The sequence below is a fragment of the Cebus imitator genome, unplaced genomic scaffold (genome assembly GCF_001604975.1).
Source record: "Cebus imitator isolate Cc_AM_T3 unplaced genomic scaffold, Cebus_imitator-1.0 Scaffold1, whole genome shotgun sequence".
NCBI lineage: Eukaryota > Metazoa > Chordata > Mammalia > Primates > Cebidae > Cebus > Cebus imitator.
In genome coordinates, this window is record NW_016107316.1 from 3,298,987 (window position 1) to 3,322,213 (window position 23,227).

At 44.8% G+C, this 23,227-nt stretch overlaps 1 protein-coding gene across 7 annotated transcripts in view; it reads left to right on the forward strand.

The window, feature by feature from the left end:
* The window catches only part of GREB1 (growth regulating estrogen receptor binding 1), a 161,679-nt gene that overhangs the window by 50,855 nt on the left and 87,597 nt on the right, over positions 1 to 23,227 (forward strand). Inside the window, exon 1 of one of the 7 annotated variants that reach the window (XM_017525887.2) lies at positions 11,245 to 11,481. The exons of 2 other annotated variants lie outside the window; for them this stretch is intronic. The gene's annotated coding sequence lies outside the window, so the exon portion shown is untranslated. Of the gene's footprint in view, positions 1 to 11,244; positions 11,482 to 12,955; positions 13,095 to 13,125; positions 13,327 to 23,227 lie in introns of those variants that run through there. 4 more of the 7 variants (XM_037737343.1, XM_017525874.2, XM_017525879.2 and 1 more) reach the window with 4 other exon arrangements.

Genomic DNA, 23,227 nt, shown 5'->3' on the forward strand with positions numbered 1-23,227 from the left:
GCCTCATTTGAAAATAATGGGAAGAATAGAGAATATTTAAAGTAATGAAATTGACAAATGTGTATTAAATCTGTAAAGATGGAAGAATACCCCCGATCCCCATGAGAGAAAATAATCTATAAAGCAGTAAAAAGACACATTGGCATATATTGTAAGGCAGGGACTAAAGCAAATTAAGAACAAGATATGAACATCCACAGAAGTTTCTTTAGCTTTGGTAAGATAAACTGAGGTGTTAGCTTAGGAACTGAAAAGAAACAAGAAACAGGTAGTAAATACCCATGTGACAAGACGCTCAACTTCACTGGTAACAGGGAAGTGAAAAATAAAACCACAGTGAGATACCTTTTTACACGAACCAGACTGCCAAAATTTCACAGGTCTGACAATGACAAGGGTGGATGAGGTTGCGGAGCAGCCGGAACACTTACTTACTTACCTGGTAATGGGAGCATAAGTGGGTACCACCTGCTTGCTCTAGGGGAGCGATTTATGTCGTCCACAGTGTGAGCCCCTGGAGTTACCTGGCAGCTTTGCGACCTGTGTATGTAACAGGAGACAAATGGTAATGTTGATTGATACAAGTTATATGTGTACCCTACTGAACACTAGAAATAACTCAAATAGACATGTAGATTGGAAAGAGAAAGTGGTATGTTTATCTCATAAAATGCTACACAGCACTGAATGTGAATGACTCACAGGTACAGGCAACTTTGTAGACGAACTTCAGAAACATTGTATGGGGCAGAAAAGCAAGTCTTAGAAAATTCAGACAACCTGAGCCCATTCATAGACAGTTGGAAAAATGTAAAACTAAACTAAACTAAATGTAAAATGAAACAATATGTTTCTTAGGTTAAAAGTTGAATGAAAATTAAGTTAAATTGGCTTGTCAGAAATGCTAAACTTCTGGGCTCTAGGTCAGACCTACTGAAACAGAATCTGCATTTCAACAAGACCCTTAGGTGATTTTCTTTTTTTTGAGACAGAGTCTCGCTCTGTTGTCTAGGCTGGATGGAGGGTAGGGGCACCATCTTGGCTCATTGCAATCTTGACCTCCTGGGCTCAAACCATCCTCCTGCCTCAGCCTCCCTAGTAGCTGGGACCACAGGTGCAAGCCACCACACCCGGCTAATTTTTGTATTTTTTCGTAGAGATGGAGTTTTACCATGTTGCCCAGGCTGCTCTCAAACTCCTGGGCTCAAGTGATCCATACACCTTGCCCTCCCAAAGTGTTGGGATTACAGGTTTGACCCACTGCACCTGGCCCTAGGTGATTCTTATGCACACTAAAGTTGGTCTTTGCCAAATAGGAAAAGAAAGCAAAACTTATGTTAAAATTTAGGTTAAAAGTAAGTTACTGGGAGGCTGAGGCAGGGGAATCATTTGAACCCGGGAGGCAGAGGTTGCAATGAGCTGAGATTGCGCCACTGTACTCCAGCCTGGTGACAAAGCGCGACTCTGTCAAAAAAAAAAAAAAAAGTTAAGTTACAATTAAATCAATCATTTTGTTAAAATCATGAAGAGCCAGGAAAAAATAAACATAAAATCCAGAATGTGAGTTATGGGGGGGCAGGGATGGAGGATGATAAGGGGGCTTCAAAGACGATGACCATGATGCGCTTGTTCAGAACCTACAAGTGGTGTGTGGTGTTCATTATATCATGAGTCTTTGCAACATAAATACCAATATTCTTTTGTATCTACTTAAATTTAATACACAAAATTTTTAAAAGGGGGTTAGAGTGAGGGTTGGGCCAATGTGGAAAAGCTACCTGGTGGAAACGGGATCTGAGGCTGGCCCAGAAGGGTGGGGACGGTTGGTGTTTGTGGAGCAGAAGCCATCCCGGCTCTCTAAGCCAGAGAAGCCCTTTGCACAGGGCCGCCCATCCCAGTCCATAACTCCATTGGCCGCCCAAAACTAGCCTTGCTCCAGGGAGAAGGAGTTCCCTAGATAGGTGGGCCCGTGGGGAGGGTGTGGGCAGGTGCCCTGGCTGCTTCCTGAGTGGCCTCAGTCCCTGCACTGGAGGTCAGCTCAGACAGTGCCACCCAGGCCTGGGGACATTTGCTTCCATTCAACTCCCAGTAGGTTCCCAGTTTACTGTGGGAGTGTAGTTGCTTGAAGCATGCAAGCAGATGTTGAGCTAGAGCCTAGGCTGCCGAAGGGCTGGTTTAGTTCAGACCACTAATTGTATGGAGGTGAAGTGACTTGCCTGCTGGTGATCGGCCGATAGGTTGGTGCAACTCCAGGATACGGGTCCTTTCATCTGTTCCACGTTGTGCAGCCTACACAGAGACTCAAGCTTGATGGAATTTCATGATTATAATTTATCCACAAAAAGCTGTTTATAAAAATTACATGTGATCGTTTATAAAAAATTTAGAAAATACAGATTAGAAAGAAAAAAATTTGCCTATAATTTTTTATTTTTAAATTTAATTAAATTTATTATTATTATTATTATTATTTGAGATAGAGTCTTGCTCTGTCACCCAGGGTGGAGTGCAGTGGTGCCATCTTGGCTCACTGTAACCTCGGCCTCCTGGGTTCAAGCGATTCTCCTGCCTCAGCCTCCCAAGTAGCTGGGATTGCAGGTGCCTGCCACCATGCCCAGCAAATTTTTGTATTTTTAGTAGATACGGGGTTTTGCCATGTTGGCCAGGCTGGTCTTGATCTTCTCACCTGAAGTAACCCACCCGCCTCAGCCCCCCTAAGTGTTCCAATTACAGGCGTGAGCCACCGCGCCTGGCCAAATTCTTGTTTTTAAAATGCCTGCTGTTAACATCTTTGTGTATCTCCTCCCAGTCTTTTTTCTATGCATTTAATAAAATTACAATTACATTAGGTGTTAAGGATGTGAATGATACCACTTACTCTCTTTTTATATACTTTTCTCTGCTTTCTATTTATTTCGCACTTTCTGTGATTTGAATATGCCATATTAAATATGTTGAAATTATCTTTGCTAAGGAGTCAACATTAGCAAGAGTACAGTGGGAAATGTTTATTTATTCCTGAAGAGTTTAGCAAAGATCAGATATTTGGGGTCATTAATTCTCTCTTCTTACTGCTTGAAAATCAACCCGCATATAGGAGCATTTCATCCATAAACACTTATTCTGGTAGGTGCTGGGGAAACAGATGGAAAGATAGCTTGCTAGGAGCTCCGGTCTTGCAGCGGAGGCAGGGGAGGTGGGGGTTCATGAAAATTATACCTGTGTTCAATTGTGTCCAATAAAATAAAAAATATCTCGTGTGAATGGTTTCCTTGATCAGGGCTTGCTTCTGAAGGACAGAGCTGATAACGCCCTCACTTTGAGCAAAAGCCACGAAGTAGTTATCTTTCCTTACGCCTTTGGTTTTTGTTTAAAGGTTCATTATGAACTTTAGCAGTGAAAAAAAGTGTGGCAACTGGGTCATTCTGACCTAGAAGCAACCAAAATACTTCTGATTGCCACAGCAGACAGTGATGAATCATACATAAACAAGCTTGGTGCCTTTTCAGATCTGCGGGTTGTAATCAGACTCATTGTTCCGTAGCCAGTGAAACATTTGCTCCAGCATGTTTGGGTCTGTGGGAGGAGGGAGGCTTGCAGATCTTCCCAGCGATGTGTGTGCTTGTCCATACTGGCGCAGTCGAAAGAGTGTTTATGTTATCCAGGTTTAAGCCCCATTAGGGATATTCATTATCATCGTTATGATACCGGTCAAAGGTATCCTTTGTTGAGCACCTGTCATATGGCAGACGGTGTCAAAGGTGTTTTATGCCCCTGGTGTCATGGAAAGCCTTCCAACAACCTTATGATAGAGGTATTATTATCCTCATTTTGCCAAGAAAACTGAGGCTCTGGGAAGTTAAGTCATTCACATAGCTACTAGATACCAGGCACCTATAAATGTCTGTTGAGTGAATGAATGAGAGCTCCAAACTAATGGGAGAGAAACGCAAGAAGAGAGATTAATCGACATGAGACAAAAGACTTGGTGCCACAAGTGAAGCGGTTTTGCACATCCCAATTATTCATATTTGCAATTTGTAAGCTCCACATTCAAATAGAGACGGGGTTTGGGATGCGATTTCAATGTAGGTAAATAAGATAGATGGAGGATTATGTTTATGATCAGAAAAGAGATTACTCATCTTGAAAAAAAAAGATAATTGGGAAAACACTGAAGTGTCAGCCACTGTGCTAAGTACTTTACTCCATTATCTCATTTAATCCTCACAAATCCAGCTTTGAAGTCAGCACTGTTATCTCTGCTTATGGCTGAGGAAACTGGAGCCCAGAGAATGAGGGAGGCTGTCCAAGGTCACACAGCTCCCGGGGTGAGGGGGCAGGGACCAGACCAGGCACACCCAGCTCCACAGCGTCCCTGAGACTCTGTAAATGGAAGCCGGGAACAACAGTTTCATTATTTATGCTTGAATTTAGTTTTATATTTAATGGAGGAAAAAATGGACGATACACAGATTTCTTGCCACAAAACCCAACAATTGACTCTAGCTTAGTCAGTGCAGGGAGAAAGCCAAGCAGGTGATGAACGTTTTGGGGTAGCCAGAAATAATGAAGTAGGGGTGAAATTCTGTTGTGCAGACCATATTTTCTAAACCAGAATCGGTACACCATGCTCTCCTGCCATGTTCTCCCCTAGGAGAACTCCTGAAAATTTGTAGCTTGCAGGCAGAAATGTAAATGTATAATCATTTCTACTATAACATGATATATGTGTTCCTAAAAATTATTGCACTGTGCAAGATTGGGCAATAAAAACCACAGGGTTTATGACAAATACAGGGTTAGGAGAACAGCTCTCAAAAACTTCATCAATGACACATTTTTTTAAAAGATGAAAACCTAACAAAAAGGGCAGCAGCGTTTTATGCATGATGAATGGCTAAGAGATTCATGAATACTGCAGGAGAGATGGAATTTTCCCTCCAAGCACAAAGGCAAATGAAATGAAGTTTTTTCGGTGGCAGGGTTGTGGCTCGTGAGAGCCCGTGAAGTGGAGGAAGGACAGAGACCTGGAATCCTACGGAAAGTCCTGACATCACGTGTGGAAGGACATGGCTTTTAACATGCGAGGTGACTGGAGATACCTGGTAGCTGCTTGAGGCTGGTGTGTGTGCCTTTTGTGTATTTCCAAGCAGCTGGGTTCAGTTGGGTACCATTTTTCTGAATTTACTTTTGTGTCTCTTGTAGAGGAGATCACCAAGCACACACAAAACTCGCAAGGTATTCAAACTGTTCTGTAATCAATCTGTCTGTACAGATTTGCAGTTTGAAAGCAAGCGTTATAGCTGAACTCACTGTCTATGGAAACATAACTGCAGCTCTTGCTGACCCTGTGTGCTGAAGTGGGAAGTGTGTGGTTTTCCTACCTCCAGCCTTTCTGCAAAACTCTTCAGTTTACTCACGGGTCCCTCAAGAGTAAGGCCAGATCAACAGGCTCACCTGTGAAGGCTCCTCTTGTGTGGTTTTTGAGTCGGTTGGGAAACAGAGTGTGGCCTTCGATCTTCCTGAGGATAGTAGCTGGGTGGGGGCGGGAGGGGCGGGGAGGGTTTCTTCTTCACATATCCCTGGTTTTTATCTGATTGCTTTGGTGTCTTTTCTTCTGTTTGTTCTCCCAGATGTTGTTTTCATGTTTTCTTCTTTAAGTGCCATGTGACCCTTGGATTTTCCTGTGTGTTTAAGAATGAGGCAGAGAAGGTCGACGGGGAGTGTCGTGTCCACAGGTGGCGCTGGTGTCTGGCAGGTGTTGCTTTTGGGGTGCTCAGGACCAAATTGGCTGGCATTCTGGAGGCCTCTAAATGCCAGACTGTGTGTGAGTGGCTCTAGTTCTTGTTGGTTTCATTTTCTATCAGAAGAGCTTTCTGTATTTTTTGCCTGGGGTGAACGCCTGGCTCCTGGGGGGTCTGCATCTGTCCCTGGGGTTGGGAGGTGGAGGGGCCAGCTGCTCTGTAGATGGCATGTCACAGAAGTCACCTGGTCCCAGTGTCTCTCCTCCTAGCGCTTGTCTGGCATGTGTGAGTGTCTGGATTTCCTCAGGGCCAGTTGGTTCCCCCAGGTACGCGCCCATCTCCCATGTCAGCTCACATTCCCTCTCTAGTCTGGCTTCTGGAAGTTTATGAAACCTAACCTCTCATTAGCTGATGGCCTCCTTTCCATTTTTTCATCACTGTGGCTTAAAATACCTCACCCCACTTACTTATTTATTTATTTACTTATTTAAACTCAGTGTCTTTTGAAGATCATCTCAGGAAGGGTCAGTTACCATGTTTAATTGGAAGTTAATTCTCATACCGTAATCTAAATTTCTGTTTCCATTAAACAGCATTTTTACAAGGAAAGGACTTTTCCTCTATTCTTTATGTTTCCAGTGCCTAGCACACAGAATGATACTTAAAAGATAGGCTGGGCGCGGTGGCACCCACCTGTAATCCCAGCACTCTTGGAGGCTGAGGCGGGCAGATCACGAGATCAAGAGATCGAGACCATCCTGGCCAACATGATGAAACTCCGTCTCTACTAAAATTACAAAAATTAGCTGGGCATAATGGTGCGTGCCTGTAGTCCCAGCTACTTGGGAGGCTGAGGCAGCAGAATCACTCGAACCCGAGAGGCAGTGAGCTGAGATCCCACCACTGCACTCCAGCCTGGTGAAAGAATGAGACTCTGTCTCATAAATAAATAAAAGAGAGACAAGGTGTTTGTTGATTGAAATACACTGATTGAGTTCTTTGGTTACTTCTAGGTCTGATAGTCTAGGATTCAATGATTCAAGGAGAGAGGCTGAGGAAAATCTTTAACTGGATGGGAGGGTTTGGGGTCCTTGGGTTTTCAAGAGTATAGAAAAAGGTTGCATTAGCCCTGTCTACATTATTTGTTTTATCTTCCCCACTTCCTGGCTGTGTCCACTAAATCTCTTGGCTGTCTACATGTTGCCTGGATGTGGATGTCGGAAGCGTTCATCTTCTTTCTTCTTGCTACTCTGAACTCTTTTTTTCCCCTGTAAAATGCAAACACCACCCTGCAAGTATACTTATCAGATACCTTCTGTTTCCCAGGCACTGGGATTGGCCTAGGCCGTACATCTCCGTGCTCTCTGCTCTCATGGGGACTCCAGGCAGCAGGGGAGAGAGGGAAGCACACAGATAACCATGGTCCTGGGAGACCCCCACAATCCTGGAGCCTACACGGGAGTGGTAGGGACACAAAGAGAATACCCAGCTCAGTTTCGGGTGGCCAGGACCACCACACAATAAATGAGATGCTTGAACTGGGTCTTGAGGGATGAGTAGGAGTTCATGTGATGAATGAGGAGGAAGGGCTTTCCAGGCAGGAGGAACACAACACATGCAAAGAGTCAGAGGTGTGACAGGACCCAGAGATGCTGCTTGTGCCTCAGGCAGTCAGCAACCAGGCAGCGGGGCAGCACCAACCCCACATGGTTTGTCCCAGTAAAGCTTTGTCTTCTCTGGTCATCTGGAAACCTCTCAGGGAAACGTTTTGTAAAAGCCAAGCCATATTTATTTATTAATGGTGGTTATCATGGTTTCTAGAGCATTTTATTGGATAGGTAGAGACTTTTCTGCTTTTTGAAATTAATCACTTCTAGCCTTTGTGGCTAAAAAGAGAAAATGGCAAAAAATGCCAAACTGTAGCTAGGATTGTCGTGTTTAATGTGAAGAGGATTTGGCCAGGGGCAGAGGAACATTCTGTATGGAACAGAACAAAGAGATTTATGGCAAGAAGATATATTGGCATTGAGCAAAGAATTGCAGATTTAAACTGAGAAGAGAGCCGCACAGCCACAGCAGATGGAGTTAACGCTGGAGGTGAGCTCTCTCCTCTTCAGGTACCTCAATGCTATTTTCACATCAAAAGCCTATTTTTGATGGTAATGGGAAAGCATAGTTGGTTCAAAGTTATTGCAATTCAGACCTAATGAAGGCAAACTTTGCTAATTTTCTCCTTATAATAATGTTACATCTGTTTTAAAAGTTAGCAATTTACGACACAGATAAAAGAAGCATTTAAAAAAAAAAAAACTCTTAAATTCTTTTACTTAGAGGCAAGTACCATAGAAATTTTTTTTTTTTTTTTTGAGATAGAATTTCTGTCCTGTCACCCAGGCTGGAGTGCAGTGGTGGTATCATGGCTCACTGCAACCTCCTCCTCCTGGGTTCAAGAGATTCTCCTGCCTCAGCCTCCCAAGTAACTGAGATTACAGGTGCCTGCCACCATGCCTGGCTAATTTTCGTATTTTTTTTTAGTAGAGATGGGGGTTCACCATGTTGGCCAGGCTGGTCTTGAACTCCTGACCTCAGGTGATTTGCCTGCCTTGGCCTCCCAAAGTGCTGGGATAACAGGCGTGAGCCACCATGCCCAGCTGATATTTTCTTTCAGTCCCTTTTACATATTTAATTAATTTATTTACAGGTTGCAAGCTTAGTAGTGGTAATAATTGTTAGTTATCCTGGTGTGTGTACTATTATATATGTGCCCGGCACCGGTCTAAGCACCCTATACATAGTAATTATTAAATCCACACAACTCTAAGAAGCCAGTACTTTTCTCATTTTTCAGGTTAGGGAAATGGAGGCATATAAAGGTTAAGTAACTTGCTCAAGGTCTAATATACAATAAATGAAGATTCAAACCCAAACCTGTATCCAGAGCTCACCATCTTAAAAAACTCGACTGCTTAAACTCTTTCTCCGCTTCTCTAAAAATATAATAAATAATATATTCTATTTTAACACATATGTATTTTAATATATATGATATCATATTTAAGAACTTAAAATTATCTGCAGGATCCACCTATCTTTCTATACAGTAAATGTATCTTGCTGAGTGTTAGATCCTAAGCATGTTTGCGTCATTTACAAACTCTTTATGCACATAGCTTTTATGCCTGTGGATATTGCGGGCTGTGTTAAGCATGCATTTCTTGTTGGGTATTTCCTTAATTTCTAGTTTCCCACCGTTACACAGGGTGCCCATATACACAGCCCAGTGTGCCTCCCTGATGAGCATTTCAGAGCTGCAAATACTCGCTCTGGCAGAACCCCCTGGGGTGCCACTCCTGCCTGGCAATGAAGGTGCAGGGATGGGTGGGGTCTCACGGCCCTTTCTAGGGAGGCCCTGCCCAGCCTGGGAACGAACAAGCCCATCACACAGGTTCTATGCTTTAGCGCCTGATACTTTTGAGGACTGAGCCCAGGAACAGCTGGGAACTCTCCTTGCTGACTGGGGCACCAACAGGAGTAATCCACCTCTTTAGCCTTTGTCACAAAAGATAAATTACCTTGAACCCCCTGGGTCATATTGAAGTCACTCTTGCAGGAAATCAGTGATCCTAGCAAGAAGAGAAAAAGCAGAGTTAAAGGTATTAGCGCAGTTGGAGAGGGCTCTCATGATTTATTTTCTTTCCTCTTTGAATTGGAATTTGATCAGGAGTCCTGGATTTGTAATAGTCAATTGCAACAGGGATGTAAAGAGAGCTTTGGACAGGAGCTCATGTTTCTTTCCTCCCTCCCTCCCTCCCTCCCTCCTTCCTTCCCTCCTGCCTGTTGCTCTTTCTTTTTCTCTTTCTCTTCCCTTTTTTCTTTTCTTTTTTGACAGGATCTCGCTCTGTCTTCGAGGCTAGAGTGCAGTGGCGCCATCACAGCTCACTGCATCATCTGCTTCCCAGGCTCAAACAATCTTCCCAACTCAACCTTTTAAGCAGCTGGGACTTCAGGCATGCACCACCACACCCAGCTAATTTTTATTTTTTGTAAAGATGTGGTCTCATTATGTTGCCCAGGCTGGTTTCCTGGGCTCAAGCAATCCTCTCACCTCAGCCTCCCTCGGTGCTGGGATTACAGGTGTGAACCATTGTGCCCAGCCAGCTGGTGTTTTCTATAGTGGTAGCAATGGTTTAAATGAAAGAAGTGTAAGAATATGTCATCCTGGGACTCTCAAGGGAGTCTTTGTTGTTGGGGTCTGTTCCGTGGTATTCACAGCAGTTATTTTAAGGGGCATGTGCTTTTACTTACGTGGCTTAGGTCAGCACTACCTGTAGTCCTTCGGAGGCAAGCCAGGCTGCCAGCTGACTGTCTTCCACTGCAAGCTCGCGTTCTTCTCCTGACCCTTTGTTCTCTGCACAGCGTACTGTGGCTCCACTCCAAGGACACAAACTTCCATGTAGTTTAAAAAGAATCAGTTTAACTGCTGGTGGTTAGACAGATTGGTATGTACCTGTGTGGAGAGCACTGTGACCCAAGAGAACACTTCATGGCTAAGAAGACATGAAACGGTGGCATTTGCCATTGGACCCAGCAGGCACCAGGCAGATGAAGCTCCAGTTGGAAGGGCTACTGCTGATTTTTTTTTGGTTGTTGTTGTAGCTCTGGGAGCAGATACTAGCTCTGAAACCATTCCCCTGGCTGGCTCGGCTGCCTCTCCCTGCCGGGTGTCAGGCCGACCCGAGCCAGGCTCTGCAAAGCAGGGCATTACGCGCGCGCCCCACGAATCTTCCTCCTTCCCCAGGCGCAGATCAAAGGCAAAGCCCAGGAGGTGGGAGTCCCTGCACACTTTCCACCTCTACCGGGCTTAGGCTGCTCTTGGCTGGTTGGTCTGTGGAGTGCCTGATTGACCAGCTTTTTATAAGGTACTGTTTATTTGACTTTGCAAGTGAGCACCTGCTTTGGGGGTTGGACTGGTTTGTGTTGACTTGTTATGAAGACAGCTGGAGCCTGTGTTTAGCAGAATAATAGCAAAGCACTGGCCTTTGATAAGGTGCAGGGAGCAGTAAACCCAGGCAATCCACTTAACCAATGGGCGTCCTTATTTTCATTGTTCGAAATGGTATCAAAAGGGGTTGCAGATAATTAGTTTGTGTTCTTACGAATGATAGGCTAAAGTGATTCAAAACCCTTCTTGGTCCCGGCCTGGTTGGTTTCTGAGGGAAGTTTTTCAGGTTTCTGCTTCCCTGGCTTTATTCTGAAGGTCCTTGTCTTCCATTCAGTTCTTACTGCACTTGGAGGGGACATAGCTGATGGCTTTGTAGTTGTATTTGAGAGCACTTCAAGACGTTCTCCAAAGAAACATTCTCCGACCTTCTGTGCACAGATGTCAGAGCAGCTTGAGGCTGGGCTGGGGCTCTGGGCCAGGCAGCCTGAGTCCGCCCGGCTTTTCTCCCTTCAGTGAGTGACACCTGTGGAGTTTATGAGTTCCTCTTGGGAAAATCAGGAGAAATCTACATGAGAATGATGCCTTGCTTCCTGCCAGAAGGACCGTCAAAGAGTTTATAGGATACCTTCCTGCAGTCTCAATGCGTTTATTGCCATGTCATATATTGGGGGCTGACTATTGCCCACCGTTCCCATTCTTCCAGGGCTTTGGAAATTAGACAGCGTGAGAACGCAGTCCTGAGGGTATTGCCTTTTTCTAGACTTGTTTTCTCAAACTTCGGACTCACCGGAGGTAAGTTGCCATGCTTGTGTGTTGACGGGGGAGTTCTTCCAGTTAGAATTTGATTGGAGGGAAGTTGGACGAGGAGGGAGCATGGGTCAATGGTGTCTGGAATTTGGGGTGTTCTGGTGAGGTTGGGGTGGGGTCATGTCCCTGTGGCTGGCCAGGGTAGTGGCACTGAAGGGCCAGGTTGGCAGGATTCTAGAAGGCCATCTCCCCGAAGGAGGTGGAACCCCAGGTTGGAGGGTTTGGATGTGATTCAGAATGGAGGCAGTGAGGCAAAAAGGGAAGGGAAAGGGAGCCCGGGCAGGAAGCCCGGTTGGGGTTTCGCTCTTATAGACTTGACTCCAGAGCATGGCTCTCCCTTCACTGCCATGGTTCCTTCTGGAGGAGAGGGTGTCACACCGAGTGCGGCTGTGCCCAGGCAGGCTCTGTGAGCATTTGCGGGTGAGTGGATGGCAAGCGAGGGGAGGCCGTGAGGAGCGGAACGCTTCGTCCTGACCTCGCAGCTCTCTCCAGACCCCCATGCACTACGCTTCTCTATTACAGCAAGACCACCACGCCTCCGCCTCCTTCCGAAGCCTGAGGTCAGCCAGGCTCCTCCTGCCGCCCACCCTGCACAGATATAGGCTTCAGTCCTCTTTGAGTCCTGGTTTATTGCAGTATCCTCCTAGAAGCCTTCCTTAGGAAGCCGCAGGAATCTCTCAAACACAGCCTCATCAGCCCTGCTTAACTCCTTTGGTGGGTTGACAGGGTTAATTTCAAACACCTTAGCAGGGTTTAGGCTGAACGGCCCCCTCATTGCCCTCCTACCCGCTGTCCCTGTGTACACGTCATGCTGCAAGGACCTGTGTTACCCAGGCACACAATAGGTGTCTAAGCCCTGGGTCAAGCCGGTGCCTTGTATACCTTCTGCCTGGAATGCCCCTTCTTTTCAGCCAGCAAACCTGTAATCATCTTTGACGATTGATCCTTCCATGAGGCCTGCTGAGACTGGCCTGGTAGAATTTTCCATTCCCTTCTGTGTTTCCCTCCAGGCCTTCTTGCCTGCATCTCTTCTACTTAACATTGTTACCTGCTGACCTGCACTTCCTGTGTCTCTGTGAGGTTCTTCAGGACAGGAGCTGTGTCTATTTCAGTTTCACCCTTAGCTCCAAGTGGGAATTAAATATTTCTGCCAAGGATCCAATTTAGATTATGTAAGCATTTACCTTAGTTTAAGGCAAAATCAGGAATCCAGAAGAGGAAAGTTCTTTGCTTCTCACAGGACAGGCATAGAACAGGCCAGAAGCTGTCAATGTGTGGCTTGGGGCAGACCTGGCTCCCTGTCCTTGAGTCCCTAGACCCTGAAGGCCCCAGCTGCATGTGCTCTTGGATCCGGGGGTGGCCTGGGTGGTGGTGGAGCAGGATCTCCAGCAGCCTAGGATCACTGGCAGAGTCAACGGCCGCTCCTTTACAGATCCGCTCTCCTGTAAGAAGCTGTTCTGGGCTCAGGGAGGAATAAGGGGAAGAGGTAAGATGGGTGAGCTTCCTTGCTACATTTGGCAACTCAGTCCCTGGAGGAGACATAGACACTGACACACTGTCTGTGGCCTCAGGGAGAACAAACCCAGAGCCCAATGAAGGTACAGTATGAGCAAAGGGCTGGGGCGGGGAGAGGGCAGAAGGAGGAGCAGTTGATTTTGGCTTAAATGTAAACTGAAGAGGGACCAGACACGGGCGGCAGAGCGGTGGAGAGGCAGTGTGCTCACCAAGGAAGAATAGACGCGCACACCTTGTCCTTTGATGCTCATAGGAAAAGCTCTCCTCTGGCCCTTCTGGCTTTGTTTGGAGCAGAAAACAACCAAGTGAGTTCAGGTAATACCTGGAGCAGCGGGAGTGAGCTAATTTTCTGGAATTCTAACGGGGGCATCCCAGGGGCCTAAATTAAAGCCTCAGATGTGTTTATTCAGTGCACCTGGGGCTTTAAATTCTAATCCGAATGCTTTCAGACAGGACCTCAGCCTACTTCTTTACAGTCCTAGCTGTAACCTTAAACACGTGGTCTTCCTCTTCTACGCTCCCTTTTTAGGGGTTGTTTTCTGGGGACCTGCAGTGTCCCGGGCACCATGGGAAGCAAAGAGGTGACTGGAATAGTCCCTGCTGTCAAAGTTTAGTTGGGAAGCTAGCAGAAGTGGGGATAAGAGACTAAATGATGTAATATCTACTCAGAGAGTCACATTTCAATAGGCGTACTCCTAAGGAAGCCAGAAGTTTAATGAATTCCATTCAGGAAACTGTTCTGTGACAGTGAATAAAATTAAGCCAAGATTAAGACTTAAGTCTCTGGTTAACATTTAGAAATTAGAATTAAAAAAATTGGAATTAGAGCCCAGTGAAGGTACAGTATGAGCAGAGTGCTGGGGCGGGGGGAGGGCAGAAGAGGGAGCAGTTGATTTTGGCTTAAATGTAAACCGACAAGGGAACAGACACAGGCGCTGGGGCAGCGGTACATCCATGAAGAAAGAACAAATGTGCACATCTTGTACTTCGATACCTATAGGGAAAGCTCTCCTCTGGCCCCTGTTTATTTGGTGCACCTGGGGCTTTAAATTCTAATCCGAATGCTTTCAGACAGGACCTCAGCCTACTTCTTCAGTGGGCAGTTAATTCCAATTTTAGAGACAAAACTGGAACTTATTAACATCTATTTTATGCCAACTGCCCTACATGTTAATTTAGTCCTCACTACAGCCCTGTAGGTGGTTCTTAGTAGCTCCATTTTATAAAAGAGGAAATGGAGATTCAGAGAGGTTAGGTAACTTGCCCAAGGTCACACAGCTTGAAAGCAGCATAACCATGAATCAAGCCCCCAGTGGTGTTATTGAAAAGTGCATGCTTTTACCACTATAGCAGACAGATTATGAACACTTTGCAAATCCCAAGTTTTTTTCCCAAGAATTTTTTGATGTTGATGAAGTCCAATGATAATGAGAGGTTTGTTATCTTATAACTTGAAGGGACCTGCTAGGCCCTCTCTGAGTCCTGCTGGTTTTGATCTAACTGGATGTTGCAACTGGGACCCGAAGAGCACTGTGTTCTCGGCACCCCCTGGGCCTCAGTGGCCGTGTACATACGCAGGGTTTGAACCCCTGATGTGTGCTGCTGGGCGGTGTGAAGAAATGGGTGTTGATGCCTGTCTGTGAATGGGCTGGGGAGTGGGGAGGAGCTGGGTCTGAGGAGTGCACAGCACAGGGAGGCTGTGAAACTCGGGTAACATGGTTCTCATTTTACACATTAGGAAACTGAGGCTGGGTGACATTCAAGTGACTTGTCCAAGGTCACACATTTGGAACAGTTTTAGAATGTCTAATGTACAAGCCAACGTACATGGCTTTATTTTTCTGAGCAAAATGACGAGTGTGCAGCACCTAGGAGCACCCAGAGCCGTGCGCTATCTTCAGAAGTGAGTCCCAGCCCGTTCCGGGACCCAGAGCTGCTGTTGACAGATGGAGGCTGCATTTAGACAGAGGTGCCTCATTGCTTGACTGGTGAAAGGTGGAGCTCCGAGAGGAGCAGGGAGATCATGTGGACCCTGGTTTTAGTTGGATGCCTAACCCTTCTAGTCTGATAACCTTTTAAGAGAAATACATTTTTCACCTGTGGTCCAACCTTTGGATGTTCTGTCCTAAGGAGGGAAGAGGAGGGGGGAGGGGTCACTCTAAGGAGAGGCCAGGGCAAGAAGGTTTTTCTTGGAATGGGCAGGAGCCAGAGGCTCCTGCTCTCATCCCCAGGGAAGGGGCCATGGGTGCTGAGGGTGCAGGTGGAGGAACAAACGCTGACCGCCCGTCTGTCCTCCCCTCCACCTGCCCGTCCCTCCGCCTGCCTGTTCACCTCCACGCAGGGGACCGGAGGAGGCCACATTCTTAGAATGCTCTCCGTTTTGTCTGGCTAGAAATATGTCTTTTTAGATGAGGCTGAGTGTTTATTCTTTTGTCAAGGCAGCGTCCCTTTTGGCAGAGCACCGTTACAGAACAACCCAAGGCAATCCTTCTTCTAACCCGACGTTTTGAGCAAGCCTGGACAAGCGAACACCACTTTAAAAAAGCAACTTTAAAAAAATGCATCCTTTTCTGAAGGAAAAGGGATTAATCTTTTCAATGAATCTTTGCTTTCAATGAAGCATACTGAGGGCCATCCGTGGACATTCTAAAATTGTTCCAAATGTGTGACCTTGGACAAGTCACTTGAATGTCACCCAGCCTCAGTTTCCCAATGTATAAAATGAGAACCATGTTACCTGAGTTTTAGGACTGTGCTGAAGATGAGGTAAAATTACAAATGGAAAACCAGAAAAACCTCTGCACAAAGTGGTCCTGACAGATAGCGGCTATTAATTATTCCTTGAAATGTTTGGGGCTTGTGTTTCTAAAGAACATAATAAAGATGTGAAGACCAAGAATGCTTTTCTATCCCATGCCCCATCCCTCCCTCTTCAAAACCAACACGGTAAGACTTTTGCCATTGGGCTGCTGGAAGAAAATTTCCTGGCACATAGTACATAGGAAAGAAATATTGGTTTTCTTCTTCTTCCATTCATACTCCCTCTTTCAATAAATTAATTCACACCTACATAATATATATGTATATAACATATGTCCTTACAGATTTATAAGAACATGGACCACATGTTTTTATATGCTTATATGTGGTTTATACATGCTTGGACCACAGTATATTTTATTTGCATTATAAAATACATAACTAATTGAAGTGAATAGATAAATCGTATATACACTGAAGTTTTGATTTTTTTTATGCGCTTGCTTGCGATACAGTGCTGTAACATTAGAAGCCTTACAAACTTTCTCATGTGTTTCTGGAGGAATAGGTAGAACCTGTTCCGGAAATAACTGCAGGACTTTCTTGGCTCCCAGGATAATGAAGGCCCTGCTCTGCCCAAGAGGACGTCTCACTTGTCAGGTGAATGCAGGCTTGGCCTTTTTAGGCTGGGTCTCCAGTGCTATCCTTTAGAACTTTAGAGGAATGCCTTAACTTTCTATAAAATCAGGAAGTGTCTTGCCACTACTAGAAAAGGCACCAGAAGATAATGATAATACAGATTTATAACTCTGAAATGTGGATGTCTGAGAATTTTACATTCTGCTAGTTTAAACTTTTTTTTGAAATAGCTTCTCACTCTGTCACACAGGCTGGAGTGCAATGGCTCGATCTTGGCTCACTGCAACCTCCGCCTCCCAGGCTCAAGTGAGTCTCCTACCTCAGCCTCAGGTGTAGCTAGGATTACAGGCATGCCACCATGCCTGGCTGTTTTTTTGTATTTTTAGTAGAGATGGGGTTTCACCATGTTGGCCAGGCTGGTGTCGAGCTCCTCACCTTAAGTGATCTGCCTGTCTCAGCCTCCCAAAGCGTTGGGATTACAGGTGCTAGTTTAAATTTCTTAACACTACTTTTCATGGAAGAGATTCTTTGGAGACTGGCTTTTAATTCCAGACCAGGCATTAGCTATGTGTCTTCAGACAGATCCAGGCTTTCCAAGTCTTACTTTCTTAGTTTCTTCATATAGGATAAAAGTGGGGAGAGAAGTAACTTTCAGACAGGGTTGTTGCCAGGATTAAATGGGATAATTCTTCACAGGTATCCTTCCTTTGATACTGGTCTGCAGACTACCACGATCCTCAGTTGCTCTTCTACTGAGATTCCTTGTAATGCCTGTATTCTATTCTTGCCTGCCTTTCATTTATTTTTTAAACGTAGCCATCTTTTTTCAATACATATGAATATGTGCATAGTCTAAAACATTAAAATGAAAAACGAAAATGAAAAACCCATTTCTACCCCAATTCCTGCTTCCTAGAGGCAACCATTTCTAAATTCTTTCCTTTTTTTCCCCCTCTAAAATTAACTCTTTATTTGCAAATAACTGGCATTGCAATTTACTGTTTGCGTCAAGGCTATCTTTTCATTCTTATTGTGGAATATGAGAATTGAGCTTTCTTATTTATACCTCTTTCTCTCTGTCTCAAGAACATACTCTTAGCCAGGTGCAGTGGCGCACTCCTATAATCTAAGTGCTTTGGGAGGCTGAGGCAATAGAATTGCTGGAGCCCAGGAGTTTGAGACCAGCCTGGGCAACCTAGCAAGACCCCTGTCTTTACAAAAAAAAAAAAAAAGTTATCTGGATATGGTGGCATGTTCCTGTAGTCCCAGCTACTCAGGAGGCTGAGGTGGGAGGATTGCTTGAGCCCAGGAGTTTGAGGCTACAGTGAGCTCTGACTGCACCACTGCACTACGGCTGGACAACAGAGCAAGACCCTGTCTCCAAAAACAAAAAACACACATTCTCACATGCACACACCCAGACATGTGCACACACGTGCATATACCTAAACACTTGTGCACACACATGCACGTATCCAGATACATACACATACATATGCCCTTCCCTTTCTTATTCTTCCAAAATAGTTACATGAAAACTTTGGTTGAATCAGCACTCACCATAGACTTACAGTGCATGTAACTAACATTTCAGTCATTGTACATCTTATTTTTCTTGCAGCTACTAATTCTCTTTTTTTGGTTTAAATTTTTATGAACCTGTCGATAATACATCCCCGTATTCTGATAGAACTTGAAAACTCCTTTCAATATAATTGAACACACTGGATAATCAAATCTGTTACCCAGTTTGCTTCTTGGAGACTTCTGTCCTGGAGCCATCTGTCCCTGTTCCAGTGTGGCTCGTTTAGCTGTTCTCATCATCACCTCATGAGTTCCCCTCTCTGTCTTCTGTTGGATCCCCCATCCTGGCCCCCTGGCTTCACAAAACTTAATTTACAGCACTCCCAAGTAGCTTCTTGAGAAAGTGAACTTGGGAGATACATTGTTTTGAGATTTTGCCTTTCTGAAAATGGTTTTACTCTACTCTCACTTTATTATTTTGGTTGGGTATAGAATGCTAGGTAGGAAATAATTTTCCCTCAAAAATTTCAGGGCATTATTTCATTATTTCCTAGGGTCCAGTATTGCTGCTGAGAAATCCAAAGTCATCCTGATTATTTAAAGCTCCTGAATGTGACCTGTTGTGTCTTTACCTCTGTTTACTTCCAGGGTTCTAAAATTTCATGGATGATGCCTTCACGTATACCCTTTTCATTTGTTGTGCTTGGCTCTTGATGGTTCCTTTAAATCTGGAAATATATGTTTTTCAGCTCTGAAAAATATTCTTTGGGAATATCATTTTCTCCTTTTTCTTTTTTTATTCTTCTAGAACTCCTTATGGATTGATCTTCCAGTTGTCTTTTTCCCCCTAGGAACCCCCAAAACGTTTATTTTCTAATAGAATAAAGACATTAAAAGGAAACATTAAAATGTTTTCTCTTTGTGGATATTCAGTATCTGTTAAGTCCTTTCCTAGCTAACATCTTAATTTTCTTACTTTAAGATGAAAAAAAAGAGAATGATTAAATGTGTAAATAGGAGCCACATTAATGAAATGTTTCAGAGTAGCCTTCAGTGTGGCCAACAGTAGCTATTTTTCTCTCATTTTGGAAATAATATGGTAGGAAAATGACATTGAAAACTACCAAAAAATTTTCTGCTTAGTACTATAATTGTCCTGTTATGCAATAACAAAATCATTTTAATTATCTACTTTTTTCCATTCTTTCCATTCTTCAACTTTGCCTTGTAGCCCTTCTACTGAAGTTTAAATTTCTGTTATCATTTAAACAGTTTTTAAGAATTCCTTCTTGTTTTCTGCATGTTTACTTTTTATAGCATTCTGTTCTTGTTTTGTGGATATGTTATCCCTCTGAAGATATTAGCTGTGGTAGATGTGTTTTCTTTGTGGTTTTTGTTGCCTCTCTTTTGTCTCTTTGTTTCTTTTAATGTCTACCTTTTTTTGTTTGTTTTACTGCAAGATAATGTCTATTTTTTATGTTTAAGGATTTTCTCAAAAGCCTTGTGATGCTGATGATCTTTGGATGTCTCCCTATTTTTAAGTTAAGCAAAGAAAGTTGCTGGTTGGCCAGGTGCGGTGGCTCATGCCTGTAATCCCAACACTTTTGGAGGCTGAGGCAGGTGGATCAACTGAGGTCAGGAGTTCGAGACCAGCCTAGACAATGTGGTGAAACCCTATCTCTGCTAAAAATACAAAAATTAGCTGGGCAAGGTGGCAGGTATCTGTAATCCCAGCTATTTGGGGAATGAGGCAAGAGAATCACTTAAACCTGGCAGGCAAAGGTTGCAGTGAGCCGAGATCATGCCATTGCACTCCAGCCTGGGAAACAAGAGTGAAACTCTGTCTCAAAAAAAAAAAAAAGTTGCTGGTTGACTGCTGGGCCTCACAGGTGATTAGATATGAATCTGTTACATTGAGAGTACCCCCAGTTTTCAATATCTGTCCCTCCTTAAGCCTGATTGCATTTTAGGGGAGCCAAATGGGAGACAAGGAATGAGAGAAGGGACATTGCATCATTTGAGTCAGTTCCCCTGTTTTCACCCCTGCATCTCATACTTGCTGCCAGCTGTGTCCAAGGGTCCAGATTCTCTTTGGTTTAATTTGTCCTGAGTACGCTTCCAGACTTCTGCAGAGAAGGAGAAGTGGCTGCCTGGGAAGGGAGAGGGAGTCCCCCACCCCCCATTCTTTAGCCCTACTTTTCACCTTGTTGCCTGGAATTCCTAAGCCTTCCCTGGGTTCTGTGCATTTGAATTGGTTTGCTTCTCAGGATCCCTCACCCAATTCAGGACTGGGCTTTAGTTCTGACGTTTTCCAAGTCTAGCTCTTCTTCTCCTCTGCTTTGAATCTGCTTTTGTTGGCATATCTTGTCTGCTGTGATTTTCTCTCCTGTTTCTTTGTCTTTGTGTGTTTATACCTGCACACTCCTTCACTGTCCTTTTAGTGAGGTTTGAAGGGATTAGAAATGATGCCTGTTCTCCATTAGTCTCATTTCACCAGAAGCCTCCTCTCTCTTTGTTCCTGCCTCTAATAGTTCCTTATCTTCCTTGAAGCTTCTGCCCTGCACATATTCTGATGGAACTTCAACTTAGCCTAAAAATTCTTTTTCTCCCCGAGTCCTCTAAAGGTCACAGTTAAATTTAGCAGTGCCATGGGAAGACAATAGCTCGCTGCGATGGCTCACCATTGGCACTTCAGACTGACCTGGGTCAGTTGGCTTCATCTGGTCAAGCCCATGAGTGCATCTGGATTCAGAAGGGCCAGTGGAAGTTAGGTATCGTTCTGGGATTTGAGCTGAGGTGCAGCTATGTTCGAGGTTGATTTGGTGAAACAAACCCACATCTGATCACCTCCCATGAAGCCCACCAGGCAGCCAGTTGCATCTCCATGTACAGAGTTTCCAAGCAACTTTTTGTGCTTCACTCTTAAACAGATATCAAAGGTCCTATTGAAAGAGTGTTCACCTGGCCTTCTGCCTGGAGGTCTTCCTTCCAATTTTATCCCAGTCATTTCTGTTTGATTGACCTGCCTAAAACATTACCTTTACTATCGTCAATTCCTAGTTCTGTGGCTCCAGGGAGTGTCTGTTGCCTATACAGTGTCTAATTTTTGCCCTTAGTTTTTGTCGTTCTGTCACTATGTCATCTTGTAAACAATTTACTCTTAGGCAGATGATTCCTTTTTCTTTTTTCTTTTTCTTTTTTTTTTTTTGAGACGGAGTTTCGCTCTTGTTACCCAGGCTGGAGTGCAATGGCGCAATTTCGGCTCACCGCAACCTCCGCCTCCTGGGTTCAGGCAATTCTCCTGCCTCAGCCTCCTGAGTAGCTGGGATTACAAGCACGCGCCACCATGCCCAGCTAATTTTTTGTATTTTTTTTAGTAGAGACGAGGTTTCACCATGTTGACCAGGATGGTCTCGATCTCTTGACCTCGTGATCCACCCGCCTCGGCCTCCCAAAGTGCTGGGATTACAGGCGTGAGCTACCGCGCCCGGCCTTTTCTTTTTTTTTTTTTAAGATGGAGTCACACTGTCACCCAGACTGGAGTGCAGTGGCATGATCTCGGCTCACTGCAACCTCCACCTCCCAGGTTCAAGCAATTCTCCCACCTCATCCTCCTGAGTAGCTGGGATTACAGGCGTGCACCACCATGCCCAGCTAATTTTTGTATTTTTAGTAGAGACGGGGTTTCACCATGTTGGTTAGGCTTGTCTAGAACTCCCGACCTCGTGATCCACCTGCCCTGGCCTCTCAAAGTGCCAGGATTACAGGCATGAGCCACTGCACCTGGCCACTTATTTCTTTTTGTAGAATATGTCTGCTTCCTTGGAGTTTTCATGCCTTCACACTTTCCTGCCCATTCCTCAAATGCTGTTCTTATTTTTTTCCCGAAAATATTCTACTCATTCCTACTGCCCTGCTTCCAGGACCAGCCCCATCGACAACCCAAATTCTCACTGATTTCTCCCCACTTTTAAGTTGTAGCACTTATGAACAATAGTACTTTTTTGTCACTCGTCATTTATCATCTGAAATTCTTTTCCTGTGAATACTCAGATTTAATTAGAAATTAATGATCATGTACTGACTACACTCTGTCTCTCTTACTCTCCATAATGAGCAATCCTGTTTTCTAAGTGCCCGTTTTATAGATGAGAACACAAAGGCCCAGTAATTAAATCACTTTGTGTGGGGTTGTGTATTCTCTTTACGGACTAGTACAGCCAGGCTTTGGTGCATTAATGTAAAGGCTGTGGTTCGACCACCTTCACTGCCCTGATGGGCACTGCTTCAGATTCTGGTGTGTTCAGAGCATCACACATCAGCCTTGAGAGGAACTGGTCCAGGCCTTGGAATGCGGGCAGTGGATGTGATGTGTTCGGGTGTGGAAGAAATCCCACCGTTAGTTGGCAGACTAGTATAACTGCAGCAGGGGTCTAGCAAGAGACCATGGACAGAGAGCGAGTGGTCAGGGCCAGGCCAGGGAAAGAAGGACCAGCCCAAGGAGGCCTTTTGTAGGTGTTGTCTTCACCCCATGTGGCATTTGGAAGAACTGAAACTTTAGTGTTTGACCCTGAACTAGACTCTTCTCTGTCTGGGTCTTCAGGTCTTCACTGGTCAAATGCAGGATTCCAGTGGGTTAAAGAACTCCCGATGTGCCTCCACAGCAGGCCTGGTCTGGCCCGAACCTTCCTCACCCACCAGTCAGGGCCTGTCTGTAAGGTAGAGCACTGCCATGCTATCTAGGGAGTCCCCACACTATTAGGTTGTGGTCACAATGGAATAACAAAAAGAGCCACGGGTTTTAACACTGTTGTAATGACTCCGCATGCTTCTTTAGTGGCATATACTTATCGTTGTGATGTAAACTCGTCATTAGATAGGGAGTGGTATTTTCTCTTTCACTCTTTGCTTCTAGACATTAAAACTTTGATGTTTGCTAGGGCTATAAAGTTTTAATTTTGTGAGCATGAAAACTTTACTGACCGGGCATGACGGCTCACTCACGCCTGTGGTCCCATTGCTTTGGGAGTTCTCTTGATCCCAGGAGTTTGAGAGCAGCCTGGGCAACACGGCGAAACCCCGTCTCTACAAAGAATGTGAAAATTAGCTAGACGTGATGGCATGTGTCTGTGGGGCCAGCTACTTGGGAGGCTGAGGTGGGAGGATCAGAGGTTGCAGAACCGAGATCATGCCACTGCACTCACTCCAGCCTGGGCAACAAAATGAGATCCTGTTTAAAAAACAAAAACAAAAAACAAAAACCCCACTTTGCTATGCCATGTTTTTTTTTTTT